Genomic DNA, 216 nt, shown 5'->3' with positions numbered 1-216 from the left:
ATCTCCAGGTGGGGTGAAGGCTGAACCAGCATTCACGGAGATTCGTGAGAGAAGCAAGGTTTAGGTCAAAGCAACCCTGACCAGACTATTTCAGAACAAATTATCTGTACGCTATAATAATATTCAGCATATCTGATTCATTATTGGTTATAACAAAACACATTCACCTTCACAAGATGGTCACTATAAGATGAAATACATATATCTGATATTGTT

This window comes from Pundamilia nyererei, unplaced genomic scaffold (assembly GCF_000239375.1).
Source record: "Pundamilia nyererei isolate P.nyererei 1_Seehausen unplaced genomic scaffold, PunNye1.0 scaffold00038, whole genome shotgun sequence".
Lineage (NCBI taxonomy): Eukaryota > Metazoa > Chordata > Actinopteri > Cichliformes > Cichlidae > Pundamilia > Pundamilia nyererei.
The sequence above is the reverse complement of the archived record's forward strand: the minus strand, read 5'-3'. Positions refer to the sequence as shown.